This window comes from Passer domesticus, chromosome 6 (assembly GCF_036417665.1).
Source record: "Passer domesticus isolate bPasDom1 chromosome 6, bPasDom1.hap1, whole genome shotgun sequence".
Taxonomy (NCBI): Eukaryota; Metazoa; Chordata; class Aves; order Passeriformes; family Passeridae; genus Passer; species Passer domesticus.
The window spans coordinates 50229243-50257234 of NC_087479.1; the positions used below are offsets into that span (position 1 = coordinate 50229243).

A 27992-nucleotide genomic window follows, 5' to 3' on the forward strand; every position below is an offset into this window, starting at 1 on the left:
AGAAAATGCCCAATATTGTCAACATCAGCTTGGCAATCACGTGAGAAAAAGATCCATATAAAAATTCAAAAATATGTTATATCATTAACAGACCACTGGCTGAAAGTGGAAGAACAACAATTTTCTTGTCTGAAAATTGCACTACAAAAATCTGTATAAATATATTCAATTTTTTCAATCCCATTTCAAAATTAACACTTTTGATGCAGAAATAATGGAAAAGGAAAAGAAAGAAAAGAGCTTTTGCTCTACAGTTGAGTGGTAGTAAATTTCAAAATAAACATTAACGTAACTACAAAGTATTAAGTCAGAAATTAAAGCCAATTGAAAGATATGGAGATGGAGATAGTATAAGAATTTAACATTGAAAATTTAGCATTGAAAATGCTATATGTGTATTTCAATTTAACATTAAAAATACTGTACGTGTATTTCTACAAACTATAATTTTTCCCTTCCTTTTATTTTTGGTTTTGGTCAGCTGTTATTCCTGCTGCTATATTTTGGGTTTTTTCCTTTTCTTTTCAATGACTGAGCCAGTTTTTCATTGGAATCCATTTGATACCTAATTTTAGTGGCTTCCAAAGTATTTCATGCTTTCTGCAGCACACCTTAGAGCTTCTGAGAACATTATTCATATGTGACCTGGAGTTTTTTCTTTTATCTGCAAGTCTAAAAGTTACTGGTTCAAACAGGTGTGTTTGAGTTGATTATCTTCTCCATTTATCTTTCATTCTAGATGCTCACCAAAATCTAGATTTGAGATGAAGTTGTAAAATGGAATGCAGTGTATGTAAATGTTGGAGGATTTGATCAGACCACTTACAGTTCCTCATGGCTAGACATTTACTTTGTCTTACCTGGTTCATGCTGCTCTCCAGCATAAATTACATGACTTAAAAGCAACAAATCACCTTTTTGGTTACAAAGCTTAAGACAGTCACGAACACATCGCCCTGTGAAAGTGTTATCATGTCATAGACCAAGTTTCAGTTCTCATATTCTCCTTACTGTCTATCAGATAATGAATAGGGAAGAGTAAGGGGCATCTCAACATGAATTAGATATCAAATCCCTGCTCTGTTATTTATCTGATGTTTCTACTACTGAGATCCTTGACACAAAAAAAAAAAAAAAAGAAATATTTTTAAATCAGGAAACCATATCACCAGAGGAATCATAGACTCTACAGGTGTACATTCTGAAAACTGTCCTAATGAAGTTTGGCTTTTGTTCCTCTCAAAGATAAATCAACAAGTACAATTCAAACACCTTGGTCAGAAGTTTTAAGTACACTGTATGAGAGGCTTTTAAACAAAGAGATATTGCTGCTGCAGTACACACACAAAGATGTTCTGATCTCCTTATGCATTCTTCCACTGATGGGATTACAGATCAGTTTTAACACCACCATGAAATGAAAGCAGCCAATATTATCACAGTGAATTACAAAACAGATGGCTCTTCCTTCACCTAAAATTAGTGCAGTACAAGAACGGTTATCAGAAATAATCCAGCCTTCCTCCTGACCCCCAAATCTTAGTCAGCTGACTGTCCAAATGAGGCAGGCCAACACGTGTTCCAGTCTCAGGGAGTTGCACCTAAACAAACTCATGATCGAGTGAAAAGGTGAAAACACCATTTGAAAATTCAGTTTGTGGATTCAGTTTAGACTCTCTGTGCCTCAGACATTGATGACTGAGACATAACCTACCTTATTAGCCTCCATTTCAAAAAAATATACAGCTACAGTGGCTGTGCAGATCTGCTGTATTTTGGCTTATAGACAAGAAATTCTGGAAATCTCAAAGGTCCAGAAAACCTTGTTTCCTTGAGTAAGATCTTCTGTGAGTTCAAAATGGCTACTTTATGTCTACTAAAAGATTGTTCAAATTTCACCCAAATTATCAGAAATATTTGATGAGTCCTATGAAAAGCAATGAGCTTTTAAGATGCAGAGTCAAGAGGAAATAAGTGTTGTGCATTTTGAGATGAAACCTTCTCTGATAGGACTGTCTAATGTACTAAGTGTAAGGACATAAACTAATTATGTTTCACTCAACTTTTTAAAAGTCAGGCACCAGATTTACAGATAATTATACTGATTATTCTAAGAACAACTGCCAAGTGTGGCAGAGAAGGATATAGTAAAAGGAGAGATGATCAGAATTTAGTAGAAGTTTAACCTTATGAGCTTCTTCAAAAGTCAGTTCTGACACATAACACCTGAAGGTTTTACTCTGTATTTATGTCTGTAAACTGCATTATTATTTGGTCATTTAGAAAGGCAGAGAAGACATAAAAATGTACATTAGACTGTACTTAGACCACATAAGGAACAACACAGTGGATATGGCAGGCTTTCCTGAGAAAATAGCAAATGGCTATAACATCCTATGATATGGCTGCAATATTTTAAAGGGTTTTTTGTCTTAAAAATAAAACCTCATCTCGTCTGATCAAAACAAGTATATGTTTTATATTGTATATACACATTTACAATATTTAAAACATAATTATATTTATATTAAAGAAGGCACTTTACAAAATGTAAGCATCATTTTTAATAGATTTCAGTGATTTGTAAACCCCAGTTTCACTATGGGTACTTTCCTATGGGATCTCTTGTTTTTCCTCTAGTCTTTGAATCTTTTAAAGCCCCTCTCATTATTTTTGTTGTCTGAAGTTGGGCAATAATGTTACTGTGATTAATTAAGCAAAAAGACATGGAAATGGGGGTGTGGTAATCATCAGATAATAAAGCCCTCTGGGTCTCGCAATGCATGAGGTGCAGCCAGGACCCTTTATCCCCAGAGGTCTGATTATCTCCAGGAAAGCTACACCTCCCTGTACTTGCTGTATGGCTATTATGAAATATCTTTACATTTTATAGATAAAGTAAATTACTTTAATCACTGAAAATTGCCAGTGTTGTGAGGTTTCAGCTGTGAGGTTCACAGAGCTTAATCTGCCCATTTCAAGTCTGAAATAACCAATAATTGTTCTAATAAAAGCATCAGTAAATCATTATTTAAACGCTGGGATCATCCCCTCAGAGTGGCAAAGGCACCTTCTGTATGTTTGATGACATGGGGTGCTCGTTTAACCATAACCCTGGAAGTGCAAGCCATAAGGGAAATACTCTACCAGGGCTATTTAGTGTGTGTAATCAATGCTTTGTTAGAGCATCAAATTATTTTCTGTCATTCTGCAAAGTCCTAGGTCAGCAAACAATAACATCTGCCCAACATCTGAAAATCTCTTTGGAAAAATTCCAAATATCTTCAATTTGTCACACTTCCAATCAAGCATTTTTCAGAAAATCTTCAGTGGCTTTTGTTCAAAGGCAAAATATATTTTCCCATTCCTAAACCATTGGAACGCACAAGAAGCATGTTTACTAATTGCAAATATGAAGGGGATGTCAGTGACAACTCTATCCTGCCCTCCACATGCTCTGGGACTGTGAACACAGGGCTTTGGCAGGCACCACAGTCAATCAAAAGACGTGTCCTCCTTCCTGCTGCCAGCCCTGGGATCGTGACAGCCTCACGTTTCCTGAGTAGAAATCTCAGAATTACATCCCAACTGATGGAAGAGTCACAGACTGACAAAAATATCACCTTTCAGAAACAGCATTTCCAAAACAAAAGTTGCTTACACTGATTCCTTATCCTTACCTGTCACATTACAGTAATATATTTAAGATACACTATTTGGAAAGGTTTGCAAGCAGTTACACGGGGCTATGGATTTCTACTTCTAAGAGGCTTTCAGTGACCTAATCCGCTACAAGCAAACACTATAGGATACAGACATATAGCTGAAAAGCACTCCTGACTATCCAGAAAGATGATCTATGTGTGAGCTGTGTAAACACATGAATTAAAAGCAATCCAAGGCCTTTTTGCAGTGCAATGTTCACATACACGTACAAGCTAAATCCAGTCACCCAGGAAAGCAGCTAGTTATATTTAGTGGACTAATGTATGACACATGTCAAACTGGAGGAGTTTTACCTAGAAACATAAAACAATATCCTTAGTAGAGGTGAAAAAACATAACTAGGAGGCAGAGGAATACTGGTCCTAATGCCATTTATCCTACTTTTTTAAAGAAGTGCTAAAAAGTTGACACATTTCTCGTGACAGGAAAGTAATTTTATTTCAGAAGGAAAATGTGTGCTATCAGTAACTCTCCAGAGAAATCTGAGATTATTGTGCCAGAGGCAATTAACCCTGAGTAATAAAAACTTCTAGCAGCCTCAAATGACAACCTGATAGAAGAGCAGATATTTCCAAGGGAAAATAGTGACTTGCAAACAAGATATCTTTTTCTTCTCTTCTGGCTTTCAACCCAAGCTTTTAAGCTTCCTGCAGTAATTTGTTTACCAAGCTGACTAATGAGAAGAATTAATCAGAAGACTTTTTATAGGAGAAATATGACCAGTAATATAAGCAAGAATTGTATGATACAGAAGACCAATGTCATCTGCTTCTGGGAGAATTCCAAATTGAAAGACTGAATCTGGTTACAAGATACAGTGAAGGAGATGAGGAGGAATGCTCTGTGGAAGCTGCATTGAAGGAAAAAAAAAAAAAAAAAAACAAAAAACCAACAACTAATTGGCAAAAAATAAATTAGAATATCTGTCCCAGGAATAAAGATGAGATCAAATTTAAGGCTAGACTTGTTCACTCCTTAAGTATAACCCATAAAAGAAGGAGCTGGTGAAGTCAGTGAAAGGATTGATGTGAGAAAATCATATAAAAATGAGGAAAAATTGAAAGATTCTGCCTTCTGATAACTAATTTGCTAGTGTTGAAAACCTATTGCATTTTTGAATTCAAAGGTAAACGTTAAAATCCCAGTACTGTGTCCTTGTTTCATCTGGGACAGTCACTTTCCTTCCCAGTAGCTGGTACAGTGCAGAGTTTTGGATTTAGGATACCAATAATGTTGATAACACACTGAGGTTCGAGTTGTTGCTTACACCAAGACTTTTCAACTTGTACCAGTGAGGAGGATGGTGGGCACAAGGAGCTGGGAGGGGACACAGCTGGGACAGCCAAGGTGGCCAGAGGGATATTCCATGTGGTGCCATGGTCAGTGTGTGCCCTGGGAGCAAAGCTGGCTCAGGGACTGGTAGGTGGGTGGTGAGAAATTGCACAGTGCATCACTGGGGTTTGATATTTTGATCAAAGTCAGTACATTTCCAAATGAAACAGACAGAGTAGCTCCGAAATTTTTAGCTACATAAAGTTCACGATGTATCCCATCAGTTAATGCAGTTTCAAAAACTAACTTACATTGTAAAATTTAGAAAGACAGAGTGAACAAAAAATAACAAAACAACTATACTGAAAATAAAAAAGGTGGGCTCTTAGGAGCTGTCATTGAGGTACTGCTTATTGAATTTTAAAGCAGGAATCAATTAAAAATTTGGCTAAATATATCTCTTACAAAAAAAGGGCACAATGCTCTCAAAAGTTATCTGTGCCAGGACTGTGCTGTATGCGGTACGTTGTGCATCCAGTAATTTTCTTATGCAAGCAAAGCAAAAACATGGAGTTAAATTGACCATACCTCAGTATTTCTCAAGGTACTTCTTCTGAATTTTCTTCTGAACACGCAAATAAACCTAAGTTTAACAAAAATTTTGGAAACACACTAAAAGGAGGAATTAGAAACTGGTATGCAACATGGCATGTAGTGATTTTCAACAAATATATGTGCTATGGTTGAACACAGCATACCCAAAGCTGTTCATGACTATATTGGTCATGACTATGTTGGTATGTCCTGCTGCTCACAGCACCAGAGCTTAAAGTTCATGTACATTTTAAAAAAATTCCAAACAGCTCCAGACACATGGTATGCCTAAAGTAAAAAAAGCTAAGACCATAAAAATTCTTGATTATCTGGAAATGGAAATGCTACAACATCTGACCCCAGAGTCTTGGGCTCCAACTCTGAAACTTGTTCAAAGTGGAACAGCTCACAGGGGCAGCTCCCTCTTGCCTGTGTTTGCTGAGGAGAATGGCAATGTTTGGGTTTAATAATTATGTTAGGAAAGGATTCACGTAGGCACTCGATATCAGGTAAGCTCCTCGTCTAATACGGAAATTGAACTCATGTAACATTCATGCAGAAATATTTTACGTAGCTACAGTAAATATGATCAAAGACTTTAATTGTAAAACAGGCTGAAGCTTCTTGTGAAGAATTTTGGGTAATAAGCAAATATGAAAGCCAACTTGGGGGTTACCTAAAAGGGTGAACAGCCTTTGAGGTACCAAACTTAAAGCCTCTTGTGCATCAAAATCTATAATATTTAGAAATAAAACAGAGATCTTTGAAGGCGTGAAAATCCTGAGGCTTCGAGAATATCTTATTTAGGCTGAAGAATATATTATATAAAATAGGAGAGGGCATTATGAACACAGCCTAACAAGGAACACAGAGTAATGTCTCAACATGCTTTTTGTTCAAACTTTACAGGAAATTAGATTAATAATGCATGAGTTGCTTTATGCTAAGGTTACTGGCTCACCCACCCCCTCATTTATTTTTCCTTTGGAAAGCATTCTACTTTTACATACAAAATTAGATTTTTCCTGTTTTATTCAGCATGGCTAGAGCAGACACAGAGCTCTCAAAAGCTCTCAGATAAAATCACTTTTATCAAGCTGTGCAGAGCTCTTCTGTTCACGTGAGTATTCTTTTTCTAATCGCAAAAAGTAGACAGTCTAAAGAGTAGCACATCTAAATTATACAACTTTTTCCAGCACCACCATTTCTTTCAAAGATGTTGTTAAAGTAACTTATGATAAGTTGTGATATTCACAAGATCTAGGGGAAACCTATACCTGTTTGGAAAAAAACCTCATTCTTGCTGTGGGGAAAAAGAACAAGATGTGGGCTAGAGAACATTTCCATCATTCTCCCATTCTATCTTTGTGGAAAGAATGTCAAGGTTATATTAGAAGCAGTTTCTTAGCTAAGATTTGGGCAGGAAAACCTTCACCTTGTTTTTATTCTGAAGAAAAACAGGTTGCAATAACACAGACTGTCCTTGAAGTCACCATACCTCCTCTTGCCAATGAGAAAATTAAACTCTCTGCAGTCCATATGTCTTGTCTCATGAAACACAAGGCATTTTTGGCATTTCTTCCCTTTAAGGGCAATTAGAGTTAGTAGATGAGATAAAGGCTAGCAGAGTAAAACTGTGCGTACACAATGACTTCTTGAGCGCTGTGACTCATGGAATATCAGAAAGTCAAACATGCACTGTGATATTTCTTTAAATGACAAATCATCATCAAAAGAAAGCTGTGAAACTGTTGCCATCACTTTCAAAATATAAATAGGGGAGAAGAGAGCAAAAGAGAATATTTCTGCCACAGAATCACAAATCTAGTTAACAGAACAAGAATAGATAAGCTTTTTATTAACAAAGTCCTGCAATAATTAAGTCAAACAATTGCAGGGATGAAAAGGAGCTCAGTAGATCACTTTTTCTGAGACCATGATCTGAGATAGAGCCATCTGTACTTAAATAAACATTTACCAGGGAAAGCTAACAATTCTTTAAAATACTCAGGTACAATTTTTCCTTTTGGAAAACTGTTATTTACCTGCTTAGGTATCAGTACAGTGAGATTTTTTTTTTTTTTTCCCTGATGGAGATATTCTCCTACAAACTAAGTCAATTTCCTCTTCTCCTTCACCTGACACTTACAGGGAGCAATTCAGGACACTCCTGATAACTGTTTGGACACTGAAATGCTACTGTCAAGATTCCTCCATTTTTCAAAAGCAGAAAACTAAAACAGTTTTTTCAGCTGTTGATTTAAGTTTTATATTTGGTGTTTTATCAAAAGACTGTGTTTTACCATCAAAATACTCAAAGCAGGTAAATATAGTATAAAATAATATACCCTGAATAAAGTTATATACATACATAAAATTATAGTCAAAGGTCTTCTCACTTTGTGTTTACAGTCACTGTGAACTTTTTAATTGTCTTCACTAGGAATAGCATTAATCTAAAGAAAGAAAACAGAGTACAAATCCAGGATGATCTTTATGAATAACAGCACATGGGGAAATTCTAGACAAATCTGTTTTTTGCAAGACACACCCTTTCCTTAACTTCAGAGAGAAGTTGCATGTAGGAGATAAGTAGGATTTGACTGTAAAATAACGCACTAACCATGTACACTAATATTTTAAGAGGTCATTATCTGGCACACAGGCAATACTAATAAAAAAATATATAATTCAGTTTTCCTTTGCTTGTAATTAATAATTTCATTGCCAAAGTTCTCACAAATTGAGCCAGTAACAAGAATAATTTTCTGTAGATTATAAAAGTTAATTTCCAATACATTATGTATATCATTCTTTAAATGTCACATCCAAATGCATTTTTAGTGACTGATCTTAATTTTGCATATGCTTTTAAAGTAGTATTCATTAAAAAGTAATCTTAGTAAATTGACGTCAGGACCATATTTCATTTCGTCAATCAAATCCTTGAAATGTTTTGAGACAAATTCTTGCACATCACTAACTATACCTGGGAAATTATTGTTTCACTCTCACTTAAACTACACCCTGCAACATCAAAAAAAGATTAGGAACTTGCTAGGGAGAGATCCTTCACTTAAAGTAAAAATGGAGAATGATACTGCACTGCAAGGAGTTTTTTAAGCTGCTTTTGCCAGAGCCTGAATTGCAGGTGAATTCCTCACTCCTCTCCTCACCAGCTGGGGACAGCCACCACAGCCCACACCCAGGGACAGGACCAGGTGTTCAGGACCCTCCTTCATGAGCTACCAAAACTAAATTACCTTCTCTGCATACACATAAACATTTCTAACTCATTTCTGATTTCAAATTAGACTAAAAATTCAATGAAGAGCAGGTTTTGCTTTAATTCACTGTGAATTTCATAACGTAATAACATCAGAGGAGTTAATGTACAGTTTTATTAATTGAAAGTAGAGCTTCAGGGGCTGGAGGAGCTCTTTGGTTCTTTTCCTCATTTCTTTGTAGAGAATGAACTTTTAATTTTGTATTTTCACGTCCTGTAAATTTGTGACACAAAACACTTTTTCCTCATTCTTGTCACAATGTGATAAGGGAAAAATGCTTTTTTTTGGCTGGTTTTCTGGTTTTTTTTACATACAATGACTCAGATCAGCTAGTCAGTCTGACTACCCTTACAATGTCACAGCTTTCAGGCTGACATTTATGTTAATTTTAATATTTCCTTGTGGCTAATAAGGAAAATTGGCAAATAAGTACTCATATAAAACACATATAGGAGCAGTTGGTTATGCAGGGAGATATGAAAAACCATAATGCTGGAGAAAGGGAAAAAAACCCCAAAACTTAATCACATTTTAAACAATTTCCCAACAAGAGTTGGAGGAACCCTGGCAATCTTTTTTAGATAGATCCAATGATAATAAAGGTCATTTTCCTAACCTAATTCTGTATCTTGATAAATGAAGAGAGATAAGAAGTAATCCTTTGTTCTACACACCACAATAATTTATAAAAAGAGATGGGACTCAGAAGACCATACATCACATATATTGCAAAAAATAATAATCTGAGGTTCACTGAGATACACAGACCAGTCTTAAATACACTGTGAAGAATTCTCAATGGCTGGGATGACAATATAGCCTACCATATTCCTGTCTCCAAGCTCAATCTATCTTTTTTTTTTTTTTCCTAAAATGAAGAGGTTCCATAAATCAGGAGAGAAATTTAAGTTCCCTCTCTAAAAAAAAAATCACACCCACAAATTAACCCTGTCCCTCCACCCTACAAATACACAGGCACCTTCTCCTACAGAAACATCTCAAAATTTATACAAACCCTCAGCACTCGCATAAAATCTCTCCATGACATTTCCTCTAAGTACAGAGAAGGGTCATGAAATCTGGTTGCTAAAATTTGTACCTAACATGCAAATAGAAGAAAGAAGAAAGCAACATATTGGCCATAAAGTAAAATTAGGGTACCTTACTCCTGCATCCCAAATTCTATAAAAGAGTTCCACATAAAACCCTACAGAAGTTTTCCAGATAATTATTTGGCCTCATTTAAATCACAGAAGAATCTGGTATTGGAATTTGGTGTTTTGGGCTGTTTTCTCCCAGCCACATTCTAGGATAAACATGGTAAAATACTAGAAAAGATTAGCAGATTTTAATTTTCATCTGAGGAAGAAATCATTAAACTCCACCAACCTACCTAACTACATTTTGTACCAAAGATATACAACTCAGGAAATCCTTCTGACAGAGGCAAAAAAAGAATACTTTAAAAATTAGATTTGTTGTCTGTTAACACCCTATTTTATATTCAATTTTCTTTTGTCACATTCCAAGAAAGCAATTATTTTTGCATGTACAGACACACTGTTCTTTCTGAAAGGCACAGTTTCATATCTTTGTCCATCCCTTTTGATTTATTGCCTCAGTGTCAATATACGATGTCTGTGCCAGCATTTTGAAACTCAAAAAGGAGTATTTGGTCCACAGAATAAAATGCTAGTTCAAAGAAAATCTTTGCTTGCATTTATGCTTCGAGAAAACAGATTATAAAATCCTGGAAAACTGTTTAAATTTGGTTTACTGTCAGTATCTGCCCAGTTATGGCATTTACCTCTTTAGCTCCTGAACGACAGCATAGAAAAACCACCATCATACTCTGCAAATAAGTAACATGTGAATCTTAAAAAATACCCCAAACCAGCAACATAATAAAGAGCAATTTTAATTTGGTAGGTCATCTTAAGTATTAAAAACTGATGTAAAGTCCCAGGTACTGCAGCCCATTCGAAGTGCCCAGAGCTTTGTGTTCTGGCTGGAATTTACAGAAGGGCTATTGGCAGGTGCATATGGAAATACAGTAAGAATATTTTTGCAACTCAACTTTTTTTTTTGTCTCACCAACTGTTATTAACTTTTACTGAGACAGACCCACAGTCTATTTTTACTATTGGAGTGGTAATCTGCTAGCAAGCAGCATGGTTTCCCTCAGAAGTTATGTTTGCTCAAGATGTTTATGTTTTTTTGTTTGCAAACACAGCAACATTAACAGAATTTTCCCATATTCTGTGCTTAGCTTTTGAAGCCAGAAGGAGCTCTTCTTTGAGCATTCATGAAAACAGTTTTTTCCCCTGTTTCTATGGGACCACAATTTATTCACATTGGCTATACTAAGAAATTTGAAAGGAATATTTCTATTTTCAGCCGAAATCCACTATTACTTCATATAATAAATATTCTGAACTAAAAAAAATAATTAATAAAATAAGATTAATTATTGCAGACTGGCAAATGTTCTTTAACTCTTCACAAAGAAGAATAACAGCTGTGAATATCAAGCAGAACACACTCATTGAAAATGCCCCATAGTTTACAGATTTTACAGTAAAAAGGGCTGGGGGAGGGAGGTGCAGGGGCAGCGGGAGATCACGTGAACATTGGCCAAATCCAAAAAGTGTTTTAGCTTGCTGCAGCATCTTTGAATTCTGTTTATATCACCACCTTGAAGAAAGGCTTCGTTTGAAGTGCTTCATCAGTGAACATTCTGGGTTAGTGTTTTTCTGTTTTAACATGTGAATAGCAGGTCCCTGCACCACCACACACCCCTGCAATGCTGCCGTGCTGAAAACACACAGCATTTGTGTTCTTAACCCTGTGATTTGAGAACAATAACTGTTAATGTAACTCAGTTAACTGTATTGCTTTTAATTGAAGATTATCTTGATTACAGCCAAAGGGCACTATTAATACTCTGAAGAAATGACTAAGACTTTAGCATTTGAATGTTGTGGAGAAAATAGAACTAATTAGCACTAATTTAATTCTAAGATTAAAGAAAATTCATTTTTTTAATTTTTAATTTAAGATAAACTATTTTACTCAGAACAAAGAAAGAATAATAAGTACTTTTTCCATCTGAAAGGCATTTTTTACTTTTTGCATTATTTCATTAATATGGGAATATGGGAATCATGACCCCATTAAAGATCAAATAATAAGCATTTAATTATTGACAGCAAATAAATTTTTAATAAAGATACAAGGGTTTTTGCTGTATAAAAGAGAGAAAACAAAGTACCTCTGACCCAGAAATTCTTAGAGGATCTCACACCACTATATAATCTATAACCTAATTTTAAAAGGATAGGTTCACAAAGGGACATGTCATTTTTCTTTCTTCTGTACCACAGAATGAGGCACTGTAAGTATAACATCTGTGAAAATGCTCCCCAGAAGAACCCCAGTTCTATCTTAATCATGCACTTAAACTAAATAATACATTGAATATGTCATAACCAGGAGGACAGTCATGATAAAAAGTGATTTAACCCCTTTTTACTCTACAAAATAATACTTTCTTTTCTTTACCTTGGGACTGGTTGTCATTTATAATTTCTGACCAAGGGAGACATAATGGATTTACAATGAAACCCTGATGCTTTTCCAAGGAACATGAAGATGCAGAAAATAAGCACCCATTGCATTAGCAGACAAAAAAATGTTTTCATTGGAAGTCTGAGCCTCATCCTGATGTTGGCAAATAAATGGACTGTTTGCAGGTTCTGAAAGCATAGTTTCTGGCTAATCACATTTCTACAAGGTAAAAATAAAATGAACTTTTTCTGAACCTTCTGATTCAGCACATAAGTTAAAGATTCAACATGACTTTTTGTCAGCTTTGCATTCATATTCAGAAGGGGCCCAAATCCAAGAGCCCCAGTCCAACCAGTCACTACCAAATATTCAGATTAGTTTCCTAAAATGAATAGAAATACCTACATGACAAATAAAAAGGAAGAAAAAAGAAAGATGGATTTGGGAACTTGTTACTGTAAGAAACTCTAACTTTTTTTCCCAAATTACTTCTTTTGCCACCTTTAAATCTCATCAAAATATCACATCAAGGAAGGGGAAAATATTCTTAAAAATGTAAAGAGTAGAAGAAAAAGAGGAGCTGTCAGAAGACAAAATATTTACTAAATTATGGAATCTATTTAGTCTTTTCATAGTTTAAATGAAGTAGCATATTCTTGACAGATGAGAAAATTTCAAAAGATTCTATGTTGAGATTCAGTTTGAATAACTCACGTACTAGCTGAGTTTCACAAATTTGCAGAAGTGGGTTGAAGCTCTCCCATGCACTGCTTCTCTTCAGATTCCCCAGATTTTCAGAAGCAACATAATATATAAATAGGGAGAAGTGAATCACATGAAGATTTGAAAAAATACCTCCTCAACAATTCAGTCTAAGTTTATGGAGATTCTGATCTGAGACATTAGGAAGAAATTCTTTACTTTGAGGATGGTAGGACCCAGGTTACTCAGAAAGGTTGTGGACCTTCCATTCCTGGAAGCGTTCAGGGACAGGGTGGATGAGACTCTGAGCAATCTGGCCTAGTGGAAGATATACCTGCTCATGGCAAGGGGTTAGAATGAGATGAACTTTATGGTTCCTTCCAACCCAGACCATTCCATGATTCTACAATCTTGATATTCCCTTAGTTGTGGTAGGAAATGTGGTAGATATTCCCATAGTGGTGATAAGAAACTGGCAGCAGTCACATGCATGAAGCAGCCATGGAAATACTCTGCATTTTATGTCTAAAAGCAGTGGGAAATAATAGCCCTCATCATTCTGCATTTCACAAACAAAAAATCTGCAAAAGAAAGTACTTTTTGCACAATGCATTTCTCACAGAACTTCCTTCTGCACATACTCTGGTCAGGTTTACAGCGCAGACTCGCTCTCAGCAACATAAACACCAGAATGGGGGAGCCACCAATACCAATTTCAAGGCTATCCAGAACATTCATGAGTAAAAGCAAACATTTTGGAAGGAATTTGACTGACTGCTTAAAAAAAAAAAAAAAAAGGACAGAACTCTGGAAATGGTTTATCCTTAGTGTGTTCTGTGTTCTAAAATTATGTCCCAGTTTTTGTGAAACATCTGGTGCAGGCTACTGCAAGCCACTCAAGGACAGGGTAATTGCTACTCTGATTTGGACCAAGCCTGAAGGACCATTTAAAGATAATTTTTAGGGTGAGTTTTCCCAATCTCCTAGACCAGGAAAACTGCAAGTTAGCAACATCTGCTTTATTGGGAGCAAAATTACACCTTGTAATCACATTTGAAAACACTTTGCAATGAAAAGTTCAAACCAGCATTGTTATCAACTACTAATGTTGCAAAAAAAACCACCTTGATTTTCATGTTTCCTGTAATACAATATGGATTTTTATAGTGTGAAATGCAGTGTACAATGACTTTAGCTGGTTTGTCTCTGATGCTAATGCAGTCTGTGCATGTTTACAGTAGCAGGATTGTTCTGCATGCAGGCAACTCCTCAGCCTGTTTGCCAGGGAACACATATTTGGAAAGCACCTCCACCACTAAAACTTCCCACTAATGTTAGAATTAAGGTAAAATATGGATCCAAACTAACGCAGCATTAAATGAGCACCTGTGAATTACTTCAGGCTACTTAAAGTATTCAAAGACAATGTATTTGGGGAGAAGTCAAAGTTTACCCACACTTGCATATGGGGTGCAACAAAAGTTTTCACCTTCATTAGAAGAAACTTTCATTAATTTCATATTAACACAGATGGGAAGAACCACTACCTGAAGTCTCTTCAGAACATGAGTTGCTGCTGCCAAAAACCAGAGAGAAAACACAGTAAGGATCAATATACACTTTTAAGAGCCTCAAAGTGGTGAGATGTTTCACATACAGACCTCAGCAGTTAAAATTCATGATTTATAGGAATAATGGAAATATAGGAATAATGTTTGATGACAAGGTAGCAGCCCTACAAATGAAGGTACCAACTTGGAGAACTCAATTTCAATTTTTTCAATTTTTTTTTTTTAAATAACCATGGCAGATATTTTAGCATGAATGGCACATTTAAGATTCTTTTCCCCCAAAAGAATGTGAGCCGTCAAAAATACTGACCCAAAGTCATATGTAGTGTTAACCAGTGGAGGACTTCAGGCTGCAGTAGATCAGATAGCATTTAGTCTGAGAATAATGACCAGAGAGGCTTCAGTTTTAGGGGCAGATAGAAACATTTGTCTACCCTAGCATTTGCCATAAAAAGACAAATTATCAATATTTATTTCTTACAAGTGGGGGAAAATTTGATAAAGCAAGAAATATTAGTCCTGGTCCAAGGTATATTTGATTTCTCCTCAAAACTTCATGCAGATTCCTGCCTCCTAGCCAAACTTTGCCTGCTACATTAACTTCTCATTCATTTACTGAATGTAAGTTAATTTTAAATACAAACAAAGCCCTCTTTTGCTTATCTGTGAAAGTTTCTCAGGAAAGTAAAAGATCAAAGAGATTTTAAAGAGTTTTCTTTAAAGACAAAAGAGAGTTGCCAACTTCATCACCAGTGTTTTATGCCACATTGGGTTCATTCACAGTAAGTACTTACCAACACCAACAAGAGCAGTCCATTCCTCAGACACTTCACATCACAGCTTTTGGGCATGAACAGCACTTATCCAACTGCTCAGCTCAGGCTCATCTGAATTTCCCAACTTGATGGAGAAGGCAGGAGACATCAAAAACATCTTGTGTGGGATGAGAGAAAAAGCAGTGTGCCATCCCTGCCCCTTGCCAGCCTCTGACACAGGCCTTTCCAGTGAAGCCTTGTTATTAAGTAATCTGACTAAAAATCAAGTTTTTGCCAACAGCTAGATGAACTTTGAATGAACATGGGAACTTTGGAAGTGACATTTTCAGCAAGTTTTGAATATTTCTTAAGGCTAACAGTCAATTTTTAAAAAAATGAATCTTACAAACTTTTGCAAGTCAGTGGCACCTTTTATCAAGGAATTCTGCCAGAGAACAAAGTTAAAAGTAGCGGGGGGTTTTTGTTGGTTTTTTTTTTTTTGGTTTTGAGTTTGCATTCTTTCCATCCTGTTGAGTATTTTCTTTTTTTAGTATTAAGAAAAAGAGTGAGTAGTTTTCCTGATGTACCTTCTCTATAACAGTCATGTCTTCTGATCCCTTTATCTTATCTCTTATTCATTCGGCTCTGAAATAGAAAGACTTAGTATTTTCCATCTCTTTTCATATTACTCTTGTTCCATAACTCCAATTATTTTTGTTTTCCCTTTCAACAACCTGTTTATTTCTTCCATATATTTGTGAAGCTACAGTGCAAGAATAAATATTCAGTTCTAATAGAAAAAAAGGAAAAAAAAGCCCACACAGATTTTTCTTGAAGGTATTAGACTAGGGGTTTCTTTTTTTACCATCCTATTCTTTACACAACCTAATGTACTCTGTTCCCTGGTGAATAAAATTCTTCAACAAGTCCACTGCCTTCCAATACTGCCCTTCAAGTAACCATATAAACCAATTTTTTATTGTACTCCAAGCTTTTTTCACTTAAAATGACCATAATCACAGAGTGAGAAGTCAACTAGAGAAAGGAAAAACTTGACCAACGTTCTCATCAAACAATCAATTTATATTTGTTTATGGGCTAGAGTTGGAAGTACTGAAGCCAAAGTTTCATCATAGTCCTATGAATAACTTCAGGGTGCCTTTTTTATCAGTACTCCATGTAGGCTATGAGTGTCAGCCAAAAATAAACTTTGCTTTTCAAGCAGGCTGATGTCTAGTTGGTTTGGGGCAGGGCAGAAGACTCTGACAGAGTTTTCCTTAAAAAACAAAAGAATGACTATTTAAGAATGTTAATCTAATAACATGCTGCACCCCTTACTTCTGCCTGATGGTTTAATTATTAGTAACTCAGTTCAGTTCATTAGGGACCTATTGTGCTGCTGTTGGCAAAACAGAAATGTCACTGCATGTTAAATAATTAAAAGCAGTAAAACAAACATTATCTTTTGAGTCCTGGATTTATAAATTGCTATTAAGAATGCAACCCTTTAATCAATAACTACTTATCTATTTTGTTTTAGTGAATAATGAGTATAAACTCTTTCCTGCCACTCTAATTATGATTTGATGACTACCAATTCTTCCTACTATAACCATAGATATTTTGTTTCATTTTGGTTTTACTACAGAATATAAATATGAGCAACAGTTTGTGCATCCAAAAAGTTATGCAGCAGAACAAGGCTATGTTTCCCCAAGCCAATCACTATTTTTTTTTCCTCTTTTCTGGAGGAAAAAGTAATTCTGTGTGATCAAAACCTGCAGTCCTTAATCAGCAGATTTGTGTGTGCCATGTATTTGTCCTGCAGCATAGGAACTGGTTCAGATTGCGTCCCAAGCAAGTTAGAAACTTGGAAACTTTCAGGGAGAAGCTGCAGTGAAAAGTTATTGAACAGTCTTATGTTGCTAATGTGAAATAGAATAATAGTCTTGCTGAGCCCAAGCCCCCAGAATTTTGAGAGGATTTAATTCCTAGTCATAAGAAGTGAGGCCCCAGTGATACAGGAACTCTGTGCACTCAGTCCTTAGTTCCTACAGCCCAAATTGTTACACCACAAACCATGTACTTTATCACCAACAATTACCAGTATTGAGCTCTGGTACAATGAAGACTGAACAAAGTTTCAGTCTGACTCAGAAAACTTTGCTAACAGGCAGTTTTTTAGACTGGAATAATCATAGGAGAGCTTATTTTGTAACAGAATATCATTCTGATTTTTCCTCTTTTTGGTTCTATTACTTTATGGCAGTCCTGTCAAGAAGTTTTGCCAGCCTCAGTCAGAAACAGAGAGAGCATAATGCAAAATAAAAGGCAGAGTACATCTAGCTTTTACAAAAGTTTACTGCTGACATGAAAGGAATGCCAAGTGGAGAATAATACCTCTGCCTCTGCTGCTGACTTTGTCACAACTTGGGAGAAACTTTAAGAACCATTAAGAGAGTCACTTTCATACTATAATTTCGAAACAGAGGTGGGCACATGTAGGCTGCATTTGGAAAGGAAGCAAACCATTAAATCATCATGTAGGTATTTCTGTTTCCGTATTGGCACTGATCACCTTTTAATGCCAAAGCTGAAGTATCACCTGCCTATTTCCTTCTCAACTACCTCTCACCAAATCAGGCGGAAAGCTGCCATCCAACAGCTAATGCCCATGCAGAATAATTACTCAAATCCTTGGAAAGAGGATGTTTAAATCAGCCTGAGGAGCACCTGCCTTACCAGTTGGGTCTTGTAGTTGTGCACAGAAAGCTCTTATAATTCAGTTCCCTATCAGCAAAGGGCAAGTTAACTGTGATAAGAAAAGGCAGCTGTGATCACAGGGGCACAGCAGCATAAGCATGGGAAGAGAAAAGGCATTTCAGATATTAATATGAGGGCTAACAAGTGCCTGACTTGACTTGAACAGCTCTCTCCAGGACAGTTTAGTGGAAGAGGATAACAAAGAAAACCAGAAAAATGTAAGATCTGTGGAAAAAAACAGTCACCCCACACCTATTAGTTTGAGAACAAAGTAATCTAGTCATAACAATAATCAAATAATTTAAGATATCAGAGTAGCAAAAATTATTTCCTTAAATAATCCATTGCAAGCTGATCTTCAGAGCTACTTCATGCTTCTTTTCTTTTTCCTCTAGTAGGTCTCTTACAACAACGGTTTCTGAATTTCTATTTTCTAATCAGCAGAAATAAAGGACTTTTGACCTCAAAGCATAGTTGTATGGCAAAAGCAGGTAACTACAAACTCCCCACTCCTAGCCTTAGCTGACTGCCTATTACAGCGCCTTTTGTTGGGCAGTATCTCAGACTAACCAGTTTTGCATTCCTGTACTCTCAGTCTATTTTGCACACCATGATTCTCTGTTTAACCATTACAGCAAGTGGACATAGGAAGACAAAAATTTTCTATTGAAAGGGAAAAACTCAAGTGAAACCTGAACTAAGATGCAAAGAGGTACATTTGTTTCCTTCATGAAAAAATAAAGTCAGCAAGAAGCCAAAGAAAAACAACCTAACATGCACTAAAGAACCCAACAAAGTTGAGAGAGTGTTGGCACTTCCACAGTATATGTGATGCAGAGCAATAGCACAGGTCCCTAACTGTGGCAAAGAAAAACCTAACTCATTTCTCACGCCTGGTTTTCAACATGCAACTAAAAACTGACAGATATCCCTGTTCCATTTTACATAACTGTTCAGCAGATGATAAATCCATCTCCAAGCACTTTGTTTTCAAGACAAAGTTTGCTTTTTGTTTGTTTACTTCCATTTGGGTACACAGGCCCAGAGCACAGAGAGCCAAAGCCCACAAACACTACCAGAAAGCAAACGGGTAGACATTTCCAAAACAACAAACAGGAAATGGGAAACAAGAAACACCATGGGCAAGAGACAGAATAAATGGGCTCTCTCATGCAGGACTCTGAATGAAAATGAACAGTGGCTTATACAGGTGAGAAACAGGCAAAAGGAAGGGAAAAAATGAGACTAAGATTGTGTCAGCTCCCAAAATGTCACCAAGAAGTAATTGAAACTTTAGCAGAGACCAAATTATGGAAGGGGAAAAAAAAAGAAGTGTTACATAGGCTTTTCATCATTTCTTCAACATCTTGATCTCATAAGTTTTTTTGGGTTGGTGCAATCTGCATTTTTGCAATCTGAAAGAGCTATTTTTAGAGGATCAACCAGGTTCCTACCTGCAGAGCAAACAACAGTTGGGGTCCAAGATCTAAGCCAAAGCAATTCGTTCACTGCTCACTTGACAGAGCACCAAGAGGAGAATCTTCTCCTCCCCTTTTTTATGTAGGAGTTTTCATGGGTTTTTTAGGCAATCTTCTCTTTCATATGCTCCAGCTGGTAGCTCATTTCTTCCTTGTCCCCTCTACTCCCTAGACAAAACCACACTGTGTCCCCCAGGTACATTTTATTCCCCACAAATTCCTCTGTTTGCCTTTGCTGATCATAAGGAATCCTTGAGCAAATTGGTTCTGCACTTATAGATACTTTCAACATGTCTGGTTTAGTGATGAAATAAGAGCAATGGAAAAAAGAGAAGAGAATCTGAAAAAAAAAAAAAGACAGGAATTAACTTCTCAGCATGAATAAAACCAGCTACAGATCCAAATACATTTTCACACATAAGTAATTTCAAAGGAAAGTTAAGGGAGATTAGTATTTGGGGAATTGTATCCATACATGTGTATGTATGTGCATATTTATACATAGACTTATATTACTAAGGCTAGAAAACTCAAAGCATAAAACAATATTTGAACTCCTTTCAAGTTTAAGAAGTGAAAAACTCACTGGTCAGGTACCTAAGAAGAAACCTCAAATTATTCTGTCTCCTTACCAAAAAGCAACCACAGAGATTTGAAAAGCACCTGATAGGCACACAATAAAAGACTAAATTAGAGTGATTTTTAAAAATCACTCTGCTTTGGTATACTTTTATACACACTCTTACTCAAATATTTCACTTCCAACTTCTACTTAATGAAAGATGCTTATGATATCATCTCTTCCTCTTTATTTAGTGGTGTCATTACAGGTCTAATGGAGACTTCACAGCTATATTTCCTAAATATGCACAGGTTTAAATGTTTCTGGAGGTATCTGGGATACAGAACACACCTACACATAATAAAGAGCTCCCATTTAATTAAAGAGTCATTCTTGAGGTAACACACAGTCAAATCTCCCTAAGCATCTTACTAAAACAGTGTTCACAGCTGGTTTTTAACCCCACTTTTCATCAGGCCTTAACTAAAAACAGTTTAGATATAGAGAATAATAAAGCAAAAGTCCCAAGAGCAAAGCACATCTCGCTGAATCTCTCCTCATGGGCAGCTGATCCAAGCTAGTAACATCATTAAGCAGTGAACAACATCACAAATGGGTACAAGTAAAGCTGCACATGCACAGAAAAAAGAAGTCTGCAAGGGTAAGTTAGAGATAAGCCTAAAACTGCTTCAACATTAAGGTTTTATTCTGTTCCAGAAGTTCTGGCACTGCTCTGCAGCTCCAAATGGCATGTTCTTACTGTCTCTTAAACATTTAACCATTTTAGGACCAAAGTAGAATATGCAGCTCCAATTAACACTAATGGGAGCTGTATGTTCATTCAGCTACACAAGCTCCTAAAAATGTACTTCTTGGCCCACAGCTTTAAAGTAAGAAAAAAAAATCCCATTCTTAAAAGCAAAAAGGTTCACTTTTAGATCTTTTCATTGAGTGGAAATAAAAAAAAATATTATATTGTAATTGTTACAGGCACCATAAACTGATACATAAAGACAAATCAGGCCTGCAGCAAAAAATCTGGGCACCAAATAATCAGTGATGTGTCACAGTGATATATAAAACAAATCAAGGCATTTGAATAGGTAGCAGATAGTGGACATAACTCACAACTAAATCTTGCAACTTGCAGCTAAAAGATTTCTCAAAAAGTTTCCAACTGCTCTGCATCATCCAAGAACAGTATTCCTCTAAAGAGAGAATCTGAATCCATCTGTGTTTGTTAATATGGCCTTAAGTGTTAAATCTGCTGTTGCTGTCTTGAGCTATGTCAAGACTGTTTAAATAAATGCTGTGACTTGCTAAATCCTGTCCCTAGCTAATTAAAACCATGGGTTTGAAGTATGTTGCCTAATACACTCCCTTTGCTCCCTGTTCACTGTTGATACACTGACTAAATAATTGCACAATACAGGACACATATTTAGGGCTGCAAATACAACAACAACAAAAAAGAGAATATGAATCTGAGGAAACTCTCAGAGTACAAAAAAAATTAAATGTACTGATGTGATTAAAGAAAGGACTGGCTTCATAAAAATGGAAAAAAATTCTTGATTTGTAAAGAAATCTATTTTTCAATGGATAGCATTAATTTATAAGTCAGAAAAGTGCAGGTTATCATCTGAGACAGATGTTTTATAAAAAGTTGTTTCTAGTGTCAGAAGACTGACAAAATGAAATAATTGCAATTTTTTTTTTAAATGCAAACTCTATTCTAAGAGGAATTCAAGTAATTTATTAAGTAAGGCAGAAAATATCTACTTAATGTGTCAGATCTTTTCTTCTAATTGGGATTTGCAAGAATCCAGAAAGACTGCTGTGTGCTCCTTTCAGTCTTAGGTGGGCACATTCACTTGATTGTTTTAGCTGTTGGCTGGTTGCAGTGAGCACTTGTTTACTGTGTTGGAAAAATGTTTTCCTAAATGTTTTCCAAGGGATCTAATAACTTGTAGTGCAACTGGTGCAAGACACAATGCACAGAGGGGATCCTGCACGTACAGCTCGTGCACAAGAACCTTCCAGGCATTGATTAGGTTTAGATCTGGAGGCAATCTTCATTCTGATTCTTTTCCATCCATCAGTCAGCTTTCTGAGGCAGCTGGAGAAAATTACAGCTGCCAAAATATTATCTATCAGTTATTGAAGAATTCCTAATGATTGCACATCAGAGTAAAGCTTTTTAAGTCAAAAGAGATAAAAAACATATTCTGGTTCTGCCAGAGTACACAGCACTTTGACAGGAACCACATATTACATGCAGACATAATGTGCAGAAGGGAAACAAATGTACTGGGTTATACTCACCTGAGCCAGGAACTTCTTAATGTTAGAATTTTTCACCTTCCCAGAGGCAATGGATTCTTGGCTCATCCAAAATACCTGAGACAATTATCACAATGCATGTCCCTGGAGGTTTTTTTTTTTTAGCAAGAAGCAGCTTGTGCAACCAAATCACATTCTACTTCTCCAGCAAATATTAGGAATAGAAGTAATACCTCACACCTTATGAAAAACATGGAATAATGGTTATAACTGAACTATTGGCAGGAGTCTGGGCTCTCCTCGGATTGCCTTTATAATCTCTAACCAATGTCTTTAACCCTGTTTTCCCTCTCTTTCTTTCCTGTGCTGTGTTAGCTATTGGTAATTGCAAACTTTTAAAGTCAGTTATAGGTTTGTGTTGTGAGATGGTCTAAATGCATGAGGACCTAACTATAGGCTCAGCTAAAAAATAAAAGAGTGGTAAACAGCATTTAGTGAGAGTAATCAAGCTGTGAAATAAGAACAGTATTGTCCAGTCTGTGACATTAAGGTCAAAAGGATATTTCTCCATTCAAAAGTTTACATCAGGGAGCTCACTATTACCACTGAATGGATATAAGGATTACAGTGACCAATCATCCCTAAAAATGAAAGAAGCAGGGGGAGAAAAAAAAGAAGAGAATGAATACTTTGAAAACTTAGAAAAATTCTCATTTAGAGAAGACCTAAATTAATTCTGAATTTAATGGAATTACTTCAGCTTTACAGTTGTGTGATCAAAAGTAAGTTAAGAAGTGTAGCTCAGCCTAGCTATTTTTGGGCTTGTTCAGCCTGATATCCCCATCCATCAACAAAACATGCAGAGACTTTAACTCAAAACCTGATCTGATCTTTTCAATACAGTGCCATGTCTGTTATATTCCACAACTTAATTAGCATTAATACATTCAATCAATACTTCAGCAAATAATGAAAGTCAATCATGCTCCTTATTCATGGACTCTGAAGGAACTCAGCACTGGTGACAGCCTCGCAGCTTTAGGGAGAAGCCTTTAACGTAATTATTTGCAGGCAAACTGGACAATTTTATATATCTTTTTAATGAGGCAATTCCTGAGATAGTAAGCCATTTAAAAACCAGAGAACTCTCATGGAAACTCTAATGTGTACTTTGTTTATTGGGCTGAACTCAGGAGCACTGTGCCTGCCTATACATCCACCAGCACCACTGGAATTCCATCTCCTTGCTACAGGGTTAAATTGGAGCTCATCTAATCATGGCAATCAAAACATTGCTAAAAAGTCCGCTTGCTCACAAGGGGAAGAACACATCCTCATGCTAAGGCATGCATCTTCCTTACTTTATTTACCATTAACAAAAAGTGCTTTATAGCACTGCATAGAGGTTGCCATAAAACAACGTTTTAAGGCTCTCTCAACCATATTTCAGCCATAAATGTCCTATAGATACAGGAAGGAAAACTACCAAGGTTCAATATTATCATCTTTATTACAGATGACCTCACTATTGTGCTCTCCATAAAGAAAAAATATTAAACCATTAAAATGGTTGGAATCTTAAATTAATACAGGTTTACTACTCATATCTAGATCTAAATGGTCTTACTTGCAGAGTAATTATTTTTCTAAGAAAATTTTGTTGACAGTCTCATTAACAGTGATCAGACCAGAATAAATGTTACCTCTTCTACTAAAAATGTGACTTCCCTGGCAGAGTATCCCATATATTAGTACACATCCATCAGTGATTCAGCTCTCAGTGGTTTTATAATGAATGCCACATTAAAAACCAAGACACAAATTAATGAAAATTCAGTCATTGCACTATGTGTTACAAAGCTTAAACAGCTGAAACAGCTATCCTGTTCAATCCAGAGATTTTGATTCCCCTTTTACACTACTGCTCACCAGTCCTATTTGTCAGTATCATTCCATAACCCAAAGAAATTATTACAAGCTGTACTATTGCAGCCCATAACAGTTCTTATAAAAATCCAAAGGAGACAGTAGAAAAAATAACATTACTTATTGTTTCATTATTTTTTAAAATGAGATTCATATGTTTGATGCCAAAATGTGTTTCTGCTTAACTCGTAGCTCTGTACATCCTAAATCTGAAAAACCCCAAGGCAATTTCTAATGCCTTGTGTCAGAGTATGGCAATAGCAACAGTTCTCATCTCTGAGCCCATTCTACTGCATTATTCTACTGGAACTTGCCCAGCTTACTGAAATATTCTCAGATAAACAACACGTGATTTATGAAGATGGTCAGTTTTACTTGAACACAGAAGATTTAAATCATTAAACTTTGTTTCTTACATTGGAAATAATTCTGTTGCAAAAGTCATATTTCACAACAAAGCACTGTTGCTCTGAATATGATTTCCCATCCTAGAGTGCCTTAGAAAGAATTCTCTCATATTTTCTGTGGAAAGCTCATTTTTCCCTGTTTAGATAATAATGATAGCAGCAAATTAGAGAAAAAAATGCTGGTTGGGGGCTTTTCATTAAAAACTGTTAAAACATCTTCTTACCCATTTAATTATTTCTTCTAGTTTTTTTTCTTTTCTTTTTAGTCCTTTGGAAGATACACATAGAATTTCCTCTTCTAGTTTTATATATAAAGTACTGCTGGAGAAGGCGCATGGGTACAGGCACTGTGTGGTTGCACCACAGCAGAACTGTGAACACTGTTCTGCAGACAGCAACACATCTCTGTTTATCTTGGCAATCAGCTTGCAGGAATTTGCCTAAAAAACAGAACAGCTCTAGGTCTCACTGCTGTAACAGGCCCCAGGTTATTATTTCCTCTTCTTTTGCCTGTTACTTTTACTCAAATGGATAAAAGAAAAATCAATTACAGAAAGTTTCTGTAATTCTTGGGCATGAAAGAGGGCTTAGAGAGATATGCATGCTCTGGCAACAGTACATTCTTATTATTCACCTTGATACAGCTTTTCTACATTGTGCTCCTCACAGTTCAATGGTACCTGACAAAACTAATGCCAGTTTTCATCCAGCAGCAGCTTGTGATGTTAAATAAGAAACTCTGTGTGTGAATGTGCTTTTAAGCACTACAGTGCACCAAAGAATGAGCTGTTTTCAGCTAACATTGAGCCACTAATGATTTTAATGAGAGTGCCTTCTGGATTCATATTTTTTTCATAAAATACATCACACTAAAACAAAATCAATGAGAAACATTAATTAGGGCCTTTTTAGACGCCTTCTGTGGTGTTGTTTTTCTTTTGAGAAGCACCAGATGAAGAATGCTGTGCTTTATTTAAGCTAAGTTGTTTGACATTTAGATGAGAGAAAAAAGAGAAAAATACTAACAAACACAGGAACAATTTCTGACAGCTCTTTGTCATGCAAGAGAGAAAAAAGGGGACCGACTGTGAGATACTACTTTGAAGCCCTGGAAATTTGTAATGAAAAATTTAAGATACAAGAGAGGAAGAAAGATGAGCTATTCATTTGGTTCTGCATATATTAACACTTGTAATTCAAACTAAAGGTTTGCTATGTGTTTTCATAATTTTGACTCTAATAAATATCTTGGAGAATTGCTTTGATATTCTAAGATCATGCGTGTAGCTTGCATCCATTAAGAAAAATGGGGAACAATCATCATCAGCCCTCTTGGCGCTAATGAGAAGGTCATTGCTCTTTAATTATCACAGACATGAAACTGAAATATTTCAAAGGGTTTGTGGAATACAGTGGCTATGGGCAAAGCTGTGTATCTGTTTATAAGTCTGTCTGTCCCACAGCAAGTGGAGCAGAACGTGCATCTTCCATTCTGTAGCCTTTCTGCTTTTGTGTGTATTAAATTTGCAAGTTTGTATCAGTGTTTCTTGCACATCAGATTAATCTGGGAAATTTAGAGCAGCTATTAGCGGGGGCTGAGTAGGAGGGAGGAGGGCAGGGAAAGGCGGAGAAAAAGGGGTAGGGATGTGAGAATAGTAAAATGTTCCTCATCAGGAGGTATTGTGAAATAAGTACCACTGTGTTGTGTGACCTTATTTCCCACAGTAGGGGTGTCATGAAGAAATAGAAACGGTGAGGTGCTGCAGGAAAATATTAGCAAATTAAAATTTTGTGTCTGGCATTGGTTGTGATCTCACTCATATTTCCACCCTGGCAGAGGAAGTGACTACAAGGGGAACAGATACAGTTGAGGCAAACCAGAGGTTGGGGAAAAAAAAAAATATTTTCCTGATGGTTGCGAATTACTCAAAACAATTTCCTTCTACGCTGGTACAGAACTACAAAAAATCATTCCCTCACTCCTAATTTTTTTACACCAAACCTGTTCTGTTGATCTATTAGCTAAAATGTTGATTATTTCTGAATTAAATAGAACATTTCAACTTCCGTAATAGGTGAGCAACCCCGTCTTTCATGGGAGTGAAAAAATGAAGAGCAGAAAGGGAAATTTTATCTCTGCGAAGAAAAGAGAAAGATCCAATTTTGCATACAATTTCCATTTTGTTTTGTACAATTTGGAATAGTACTGCTGAACAGCTATCTCCTCTCTTTTTGCTCAATTTTCACCTTTGGGAGCAGTCACATTCCCAAATGCACTGTCAAAATATGTGTGGGAAGGGGAGGGGTGGGAAGAGAAAGCATTCACAATATTAGCAATCAAAAATTGGTCTCTTCTGAATGCTTTGTTTTAATAAAGATTTATGGCAAAAATGTAAATTTAGCTTCTAAATCTAAAATTCACAAATATTCCTCATAATTAAGAGAGTTTCCATTTGCCAGCTTTGGAAGACTAAGACTGAATTTACAATACAAACTGGCTTATAGAGTTTGGATCTCTAAATATTCATTGCTGGAATCTGATGTGAACATTTCAACAGAGTAATACAGCAGTAAGTCTTTATGACAGATGAAAAGTTTACCCTCCTGCAGCAACCTTCATCTTGAAAGGCAGCTTAGGTGGAATTACATTAGGCAAGGAGGAAATGATTTTCCAAATTATTTCCGATAGAGATTCCAGCTAATTCTCTTCATAGATTTTCACCTTTCTGGGGAAATACTATTATCCTTTCCTCCAGCTGCCAGATGTCAGGCCAGAAAAACTTCTGAGGAATTTCAATGAAATTCCAAGAGGAAAAAACACCACACTATTTTTTAAAGTCTTTTATAATGTTTTACATGCAGAAAGCAAGGGAGAAACTCAAGTCCAAAAGGTCCATGTGCTAAGCCAGTATAGAGTGGTAGCTATTCAAATTTTATCTGTTCATCTCATAATCCAAACACAAATCACCTAAAACTGGTTAATACCCTGAAGGCAGGTAAAGTGGCCTAATCCCCAAAGGAGGCAAGTCTCCAAGTGATTCTGACTAAAAAAGTAAGATTGCCCCATTAAAAACCAATGTAAACATTTTCATAGGACCT

The 27992-nt window shown here is 36.2% G+C and overlaps 1 long non-coding RNA gene across 1 annotated transcript in view; it reads right to left on the minus strand.

Annotated features, from left to right (window-relative positions):
* The window catches only part of LOC135303497 (uncharacterized), a 171359-nt gene that overhangs the window by 105758 nt on the left and 37609 nt on the right, over positions 1-27992 (minus strand). Inside the window, exons 3-4 of the long non-coding RNA XR_010364973.1 lie at positions 22603-22677; positions 19692-20055 (exon numbers count right to left, since the gene is read on the minus strand). This is a non-coding gene — a long non-coding RNA (uncharacterized LOC135303497). The remainder of the gene's footprint in view (positions 1-19691; positions 20056-22602; positions 22678-27992) is intronic.